Below are 8,886 nucleotides of genomic sequence, written 5' to 3'. Positions count from 1 at the left end.
AAAAATTAATTGACTGAACCATTATCTCTGTTTCTAACTAAATATCTACAGCCCCTTTTACAATGTGTCCGAGCAAGGATAAGGGACACGACTGAATTCCTGCAAATTATTTCAGACACACAGCTTGAGCCAGACTGGTTACTCTGCACTACTGGGCTGGTTTGGAGGCCTTGGAATATTGGCTTAGCAAAACAGAACTATATAAGGCAGGTTTCAATACTCTTTTGTTGTGTTTGACGGAACATGTATTGACTAAGAATGTGTTAGGGAAAATGTTACTTGCAAACTAAGGGGACAGCCATGGGGGCTTCTTTTGCCTCCATATACGCTGATTTGTTCATGGCGTACTTTGAAGAACAGGTCATTTATGACAGGTCTCACAATATTTATATTGAAGAAATGGACATCTGGCGTAGGTACTTAGATCATTGCTGGTTGGTATGGAGGGCTGATAGTGAATATCTTTTGGAATTTATCACTTATTTGAATGAAAATAAACGGGGAATCGAATTTTCTGTCAGCTATGATAAAAATAAAATAATTTTTTTAGATGTTTTGGTTTGCCGCACATCTGATCATACGCTGTCTACAGAAATTCTCAGTAAATTCCCCGAAAATAATTCTCTACTCCATGCCTCCAGCTTCCATCCCCCACATATTTGCAAAAACATTCCCAAATCCCAGTTTATGCGTATTAAACGCATTTGTTCTGATCAACACACATATACACGTTTCAGGGACGATCTTGCACATAGATTTCATGACCGGGGATACAAAATGGGTCATCTTGTACACACTAATTTCATGACCGGGGATACAAAATGGGTCATCTTGTACACACTAAACATATTGTTGATGGGATGAAACGTGAAGATCTTCTTCTTTATAAGACCAGTAACAAATCCAACTCTGAACCACCCAGACTTATCACCACATATGGACATAATACTAACACACGAATCAATATGGTCCAACACAATTGGAATATATTAACATGTGAACCTAAACTTCAAGAAATCCTTGGTGATAGATTTTTGCCTTTACGAAAAGAAAATGAACATCTATCTGCTTTTTTTAATCATTTCAAACACTCTGAAGCAAAAAACACCAATACCATTCAAACTACACTATCAGGTGAACCTTTACTTGGATGCTTTCCTTGCGGACACTGCACATATTGCACCAAGTTACTTAAAACCAAAAGTTTCACCAGTAAAAATACCCCAGAGGTGTATAATATAAAATTATTTGCCAACTGTTCCTCTGATTGGGTAATTTACTTGGTCAAGTGCAACTGCCCTGCATTCTATGTTGGTCAAACTTCAAGACCATTTAAACTTCGAATATCTAAGCATCTTAGCGATATCAAGAACAAGAGAGAAACAAATGCCCTATACAAACACTCTTTAATTCATAATAATACATGTTTCAGTTTTATCATTATAGATAAAATTTTGAGATCCAGAAACAACAAATTAGGTTGGCATAATTTACTGAATTCCATGGAGAAAAAATGGATTATTAAACTTGGTGGGCTCTTGGTCTCAATGAACATTTGTAATTAATCACATGATTCAATGAATTATTTAGAAATAGGTTCTTTTCTGTATCTTATTCATACACTAAAGAAGACTCTGTATGTTATTTGCTGAAACCGGTCTGTTTCAAAGAACCCAATACTTTAGTATTTTTCATTACTTCAAGGTGCTTTGTTTGCTGGTCCTATTTTTTTGTTTTGAAAACTACTTATGTACCAACTCTTTTGCTCAACGTTTTCTGGAATTCATAAATTCCAACGCCTTGGATCAACTTATCCACACCCCCACCAGGGGTAGCAATATCCTAGACCTGGTCATTACCAACATGGGCAACTGGTGTTCTACACGAGAGGTCAATTCCTCGTTGGTCAGATCCGACCACAAGCTAATCAGCCTAGACATCCACATCCTTCCCCCACCCCCATTAGGGAAACTACGGTAAAAAATTTCTCCAAAGCCAACTTTACGCTTCTTAAGACAGAAGTGGCAAACTTCACAACATCCATGCAGACGGACGATAGAGCTACGACTGCTGAAGCCTACAAAAATGCACTTTATAAGCACTTACACAAGAGCATGGATCGTGCTATCCCTAAAAGAACCAAGATGCTATCCTCCAAAAAAAAGGAAGCCAATCTGGTGGTCCCCTGCCATAAACAAACTCTACAACAGAAGAAAGAAACTGTTGCAAAAAAAAGTAAAATCTCATGACTGGAAGAACTCCTTGGTCAACCTCAGTAAGAAGCTGAGATCCCTCATAAAATCCTCCAAAGCTAGTTAAGAAAACAAAATCGCCACGGATTCTAAAGACAACCACAAAGCATTCTATAGCTATGTCAAGAATCTCAATGGCAACACTCAGATCTGCTCTGAGTTACAGCACAATGACACTAAATATACAGAACCAACTGATATTGCCAGCATCCTGGCAGATAGGTTCATTGCTAACTTTACCCCCCCAACTTTACCCCCCCTCACCCCCTTTAACCCCCAACTTTACCCCCTCTCACCCCCTAAAGAGCCCATCTCTATACCGGAAGAATGCAAAGTTGCTGTAATCACTGCTGCACAGGTAAAAACCACACTCTCCAAAGCCAAGAACACAGCATCCATGGGACCCGACAATATCCCAGGCTGCGTTCTACATGAACTACAGAATGAACTGGCACCCCACCTAAGCACCATGTTCAATCATATCCTCACCTCAGGCTTTGTGCCCAACAAATGGTGCACAGCAACGGTTATCCCACTCCACAAAGAGGGAGCCACCACGGGTACTACCGCCTCATTAGCCTAACGAGCCTGGTCTGCATGGCCATGGAATGGATCATCATAGAACTTATAAACAAAGACATTGGTAATCTCCAAACTCTGGACCCCACCCAGTTCGGGTTTGTAAAAGGCAGATCATGTCTCCTAAACCTGACTGACTTCTTTGAAGCAGTCACCAAAGCCGTAGACGAGGGTAAGGTGGTTCACACAGCCTATCTAGATCTCTCCAAGGCTTTTGACGCCATCACCCACTCTAGAATTATAGATAAACTCACTAAACTAGGTATAAATCCCTATGTCACAAGATGGGTTACCAACTGACAGAACCCACACTGTGAAAGTAGCAGACTCCAAATCCGACTTTCAAACCAGTAACAACAAGTGGAGTACCACAGGGTTCAGTCCTGGGTCCATTCCTGTTTGGTATCTACTTTTCTTAAGTACAGGCTAACACAGAAAGTCTTTGGCTAACGAAGTCTGCAGATGACTGCAAACTAGGAGCCATAACTGAAACTCCTAACTATGTGGACATCCTACAAAAGGGCCTCACTGAGACAGATGCCTGGTGTCAAAGCGATGGCTTCAAGCTCAATGCCAAAAAGTGCACTGTCATCCCCTTTGGTAAAAACTCTGTACCATGAGCTAACCACATAGGTGGTAGTCTACTTAACACCGAAAGTGTGATAAGAGACCTTGGGACACAGATGGACAGTAGTCTCTCCTTTGATAATCACATCGCCACAGTAGTCAGGAAATCCTTCTATATGGCACACCTCAAAAAGATTTCTCATCCAGGAAAAAAAAAGAGGTCATTGGTCCCCTCTACTCGTCACTCATTAGACCCATTATAGAGTACAATGCCCCTTTTGGTATGCACCTCACAAAACATCTACAACAACTGGGAAGGCGGCAGAAATACCTCACAAAGAGGATTACCAGCCTCAAACAGATGCCTTACGCAGACCATCTCAAAAAACTCCAGCTTTACTCCGTCGCATATCGCCTACTCAGAGGCGATCTCTGCCTAACATACAAAGCTATGTCAAACCCAGAGCTGTTGGACATGCTCCACTTAATGAAATCCCAATCCCTCCGAGCTACACGCTCTAGGGACCTAAACCTTGTCACCACAATAAACAGAACATGCTAGAGGGATAGATTCCTGTCCCAGAGACCTCCCATACTCTGGAACAAACTGCCTATCTATATCAAACAAAGCTCCTCATTAGCACTAAAGAAAAATCTTGACGATTGGATGGGAAATAGGAAATTCACCCCGGGGATCACCTCTGTGGCTCTGCTCGACAGGGGCACAAGAAAATTATTTTCTTGAGTGGCGAAAGCCAGGGTACCTTTTTGGCTAGGCTTGTATAGGCTCTAGGGCCGATAGCCTAGTACCTACCTATGAACCTATGCCCCCTGATTCCCAGGATAGGTTCCAGTTCCACTGTGACCATGAAGAACACAGAAGGTATTGGATAATGAATAAATTATTTTATATACATTAGTGAACTTAAAAAATTCAGAAGCATGTAATCTATCAATTAACTCTTTACATTATTCTGGATTAATCAGAAAACACCACTTTAGTGGATCACATCTTTGGAGCATTACTACCTCCCCAGCATATTCCCCTAGTATGCAAAGCAACTCACTCCAAAAGTGAAGATGTTTAAAGAATCCTAGATACTTTTACTCATTCTACTTTTATCCATTCTGCTTAATATGTCATTGTTCACAATAATCTGTTGGCCCATCCTATACAAGGGCCAGTGTTACTTTCCTGGAGTACCTCAAATATTGTTTCAAAGTAAATCCAGTTATGATTTAAATATTAGCATCACCCCACATGCACACAAAAAAACCCTTAGTAAGACTGCTACAGGAAAGAAACCAGGGTAGCTTTTAGCAATGTCTGTCACACACAGTTTTCTAGACTAAGCTATTCTTCAGTTCATTAGGTAAAGCACAATTACTTCATTTAATGCTAAATTCAAGGTATCTTACCTGTTTTATCCACTCTAACTGTCTCATCAAGATCTATTCACAACATGCAGATACCAACTAATTTCTATTTTGCTTATTTATAAACCATGTTACCACTCTGCTTAAACTGTAAAGATTATGCTCAAAGGTGCAAGCTGGAATCAGAGAGGCTGCAGCCAGTTGGCATAGTGTCAGGTGTAGTGTATGACAGAAGAATGCCAAAGAAGTTAAAAAATAAGGTGTACAAGACAGTGGTAGAACCAGTACTACTGTATGGTACAGAAACCTGGGCAGTAAAGGCAGAGCAGATGATGAAGTTAGAGGTGATGTAAATGAAGTGCCTAGGACTGGTGGTAGGATGCACACTGTGGGACAGACAAAAAGATGAAGACATAAGAGCAGAAGTCAAAGTAACTCCCAATTGCAGAAAAGGTCAAAGAGAACAGATTATGGTGGTTGGAGCATATGTGCAGAAAAAATCTGGTGAAGATGATTTGGGACAGACAGGAAGAAGTTAAGTGGAAATGAGGATGTCCAGCAAAGAGGTGTGAGAGAAGATCTACCACAGTCAGGCATGAGTGTCGAAGAAGGCAGGAGTGTAGCATTAAGGATAGGGAGGGTGGCCTAATCGTTAAGGTGTTTGCCTTACAAATACAAGGTACAGGGTTTGAGTCTCATAAGGGATAATTGGCTAGGCTTAAAATGCTCGCAAGGGCAGTTAGCCTAGTACTAACCTATGAAATGCCTTTTTTCATTCCACTTCTATTTTTGCAAATATAATAATCCTTTCTTGTTCTGTCTGGGGACTTATTTTTTACATAACATTTTAATTTTATGGAAACATAAGACTTCTGAAGCATGGCATCACTGCAGATGTCCTTCCCGGTATGCATCTATGAGTTGGAGAGTTACTAGTCAATGTGGTAATATCACAGCATAGACATATTCTGATGTTTATCTTTCTAGAATTTATTTGGGAAGTGCAGCAGTCATCATAAACAGTATTTTTTTTGTTTTCTTAATAATCTTAATACTGTTTGTATACTTGTGTAGTAAATGTGATTTTCTTTGATTGGTTGTGTCTATTCATCATAATGGGAAGCGAAGTGGTGTTACTCAAGTGTAGATTTTCGGAGTAGAAGGCAGGAGTGGCAGCAGTATGCTTGTTGCAAGACAAGAGCAGCTTCCATCAGGAAAATAAGTTCAATAAGTAACTAAAGATCTATTTCCAAAACTTTCAGAAATCTTAGAAAAAGACCTCCTCCTCCTCCTCAAAAAAAAAATCAACACTTTACTGTCAGCTGCAGTGACTCGGGTGTTATGTAGCTGAAACACTTATGTTACTCAGGGAGAAAGGAGTGTGACATTCCATATAAGGATAATCTCTGGGCTAAGCCTGAAAGTGATCCACATGGATCAGAGCTCTACCTTGGAAACAAATTGAAAAAAAATAAAGTTATGTACTCACCATAACGTTCCGTGTGTGTTGCCCATCTCGCCTTCATTCTTCACTGGTTGGGTTCGGAACTGATCCTCGATTCCAACTCAGCCATATAGAAAAGCTCAAGGTCTTCCACTGGCTAGTGGCTGTATCCCTTTTCCATCATGCCCTAGGAAAGCTTCCCAGATCTTGTTTGCTGATAATAACAGTTACACTATGTCACAACACCTTATAGAGCAATGAAGAAGGTCAGAGAACATTACTTGCCAGATGTAACTGCTTGGTCCTCCAGGAGCCACAGGCTGGGGGAAGGAGTGTGGGATGTAAGAGTGAAGGAGAGATGGACAACACACATGGAACATTATGGTGAGTAGATTACTTCTTTATGTGATGTTGTCCTATCTCACCTTCATTCTTCACTGGTTGAGACCGCGTCCCTAGCACCATACTTCTTGTGCGGCTCACAGGAGAATATTCTTCAGAACACTGGACCCAAAAGAGGCCAAATCCACTATTTAATGAGTGATAAAGGTATGAGGCCTTGCCCATGTTGCAACAGCACAAATGGTATCAATTTGTAGTCTAGCGCAAAAAGCAGAAGAAGCTGCTATAGCTCTCGCAGAATCACCCTTGACTTTGCCGGGAAGATCTTTGTATTACTTTTACATACAAATCTAACAACAATCTGATAGCCATTTTGAAAGTGTGACCTTAAGATACAGGAGCACCTTTCTTAGCTTCTGAAAATGAAACAAATAATTGGTCAGATTTTCTGAAGTCCTTCATCCTATGTACGTAGAAATGCAATTGTCTATGTACATGGTGTCGAATATATTCTGCCTTGCTGCCAAAGTTGGGGGAAAAAACACTGGTAGATCTATGGACTGATTTAAATTAGACTCTGAGCATACTTCTTGTAGGAAGGATGGGTTTTGTTCGAAGGGATACTCTGTCTATGGAAAAGCATGTAGGAGGCTTTATCGATAATGCTTGCAGCTCTGAAACCCTTCTAGCAGAAGTGATGGTAATCAAAATAATTGTTTTCCATGTCAAAAACATTAGATCACAGGATGATGCAGATTCAAAGAAGGGAATAATCAAACAGGACAAAACAAAAAGTTTAGGTCCCATGGTGGTAAAGGGGTCTTAATGGGTGGTCTTAACAGAATAGTGCCCTTCAGGAAGGCTTTGCATAGCCTGTGAGACATCAGATTTGGGGCTAAATCATTTATATGAAAACTAGCTATCGCTGCTAACTGGACTCAAATGGTAGCTGCAGCTTCGCCTTCATTAAACAGTTTTGTTAGAAATTCAAGAATAGAACCTACAGGAGCAGAAAAAGGATCAATGTGATTACTTAATGCCCAGGAAGAAAATCTTTTCCATTTGCTCATGTATAGTTTTCTCATTGAAGCTTTATGAGATGAGATCAAGATACGTTTTACAGAAGGAGAAAGGTTAGGGAGCCAGGCTGTATCTGGAATCAGAGCAGCCAAGCTGTCAATTTCTGGGTTTGAAGATAGGGCTGGAGCGTTCCCGACATACGATTCAGAAGGTCCGGAAGTGGGTCAAGAACCCACGGCTCCTCCTGGAGAGGAGGCCAAAGGAAGGGGAACCAAATTTGACAAGACCAGTATGGGGAGATGAGAATCAGATTGCTTCCCAATGAGCTGGCTTTCTGAAGAACTTTGAGTATCAAGGGAAAGGGAGGGAAGGCATAAAAAGAGACTCAAGGGCCAATCACGTACAAGTGCATCACTTGGTGACTCTCGGAAGGGGAATTAGGGCAAAATAGCTGCTGCATTTGGCATTCATGGATGTGGCAAAAATGTTGCAGCAAGGCTGGCCCCATATGTGGAAAATCATCTCCGCTGCTTCCTGTTTTAGGACCACTCGTGAGGCATCAGAATCTCTCTGGTGAGTTTGTCTGCTGGATATCCCCAAGATGTGCGTTGCTATCAAAAAGAGTTGGGAGGAGGTCGTCCACTGCTATACTCTCAGGGCCTCACGACAAAGGGGGTAGGACCTGGTTCCTCCTCGTTTGTTCATGTACCAAACAAATGACATGTTGTCTGCCTGTATTCCAATAGTTCCCAGTGGAAGGTAGTCCTGAAGTGCCTGCAATGCCAAAAGCACTGCTCTCATCTCTAGGAAATTGATGTGCAAATGGGACTCGTGATCCTGCCAAGTGCCTTGGTCTGTCCTTCCCAGATAATCCCCTCCCACCCTATCTGTGAGGCATCAGTGGTTACTGTGGTTAAGAGCTGTGGAAGGACAAGGGGTCGACCTGATGTCACGTGAGTGGAGTGAAGCCACCAGCAAAGGTCATTTTTGCAGGACTTATCAGAATTGGGTGAGACATGGGTAGTTCCTGCAATGACTACTGAGTGAACAGTAGCCACTGCAGGATTATCATGTGCATGCATGCTAATGGAACTAAGTTTATCACTGCTGCCATGGTTCCCAAGACTTTCAGAACTGTTCTTGCCTGTACTCTTCTCTTTGAAAGAAGCTTTAAGACTTGATGTCGCAGAACTAAAACTCTTTCTGTAGAAAGTTTTGCCATCATTTTTGTTGTGTCTAGATCTGCCCCTATAAAACTGATAATTGAGATGGCAAATAATTGAGAGCAGAGAAATAATGTGGTGT

At 41.3% G+C, this 8,886-nt stretch overlaps 1 long non-coding RNA gene across 1 annotated transcript in view; it reads left to right on the top strand.

Annotated features, from left to right (window-relative positions):
* LOC122797093 overlaps positions 1–8,350 on the top strand; it is a 16,589-nt gene extending 8,239 nt beyond the window's left edge. Inside the window, exon 3 of the long non-coding RNA XR_006364030.1 lies at positions 8,341–8,350. This is a non-coding gene — a long non-coding RNA (uncharacterized LOC122797093). The remainder of the gene's footprint in view (positions 1–8,340) is intronic.
* Positions 8,351–8,886: the final 536 nt, after the last annotated feature.

The sequence above is a fragment of the Protopterus annectens genome, chromosome 3.part0 (assembly GCF_019279795.1).
Source record: "Protopterus annectens isolate FY-2018-M chromosome 3.part0, PAN1.0, whole genome shotgun sequence".
Classification (NCBI taxonomy): Eukaryota; Metazoa; Chordata; order Ceratodontiformes; family Protopteridae; genus Protopterus; species Protopterus annectens.
This window is presented reverse-complemented; position numbering and strand designations above follow the sequence as displayed.